Source organism: Limulus polyphemus, unplaced genomic scaffold (genome assembly GCF_000517525.1).
Source record: "Limulus polyphemus unplaced genomic scaffold, Limulus_polyphemus-2.1.2 Scaffold8678, whole genome shotgun sequence".
In the NCBI taxonomy this organism is placed as follows: Eukaryota; Metazoa; Arthropoda; class Merostomata; order Xiphosura; family Limulidae; genus Limulus; species Limulus polyphemus.
In genome coordinates this window covers 22944-23324 of record NW_013674288.1, presented here as the reverse complement: position 1 = coordinate 23324, position 381 = coordinate 22944, and positions in this window count along the sequence as shown.

Genomic DNA, 381 nt, shown 5'->3' with positions numbered 1-381 from the left:
ACGTTAAAAATTAACAATGACAGCGTGTTTTACTTTACAAGATGACTGCCACTCGCTTACTTCTGTTTCTCTACCCAACAAGCCCCCAAAAACAAGGCAAGAAACGATCGCTATGATACCAAACCAGAAAGTGACCAACACCTAATTCTTCATCTTTTTTTCTTCTTGTTTCAGTTGAGATAACTATAAAACTACTTTATCATTAACATCAGTTTAAACCCGAATTCACTCTAAGTGATTCTGGGTAGTGCACGATATTATTGCTTAGTAGTAATGACTAGTAGTAATTTAAAAAATCACAATTCTAGTGTAAACGATGTTATCGTTACCCCTTGAAGTTGGCTTTCTTACAGAAACTTGGTGTTCCTTTAAACAACTTAA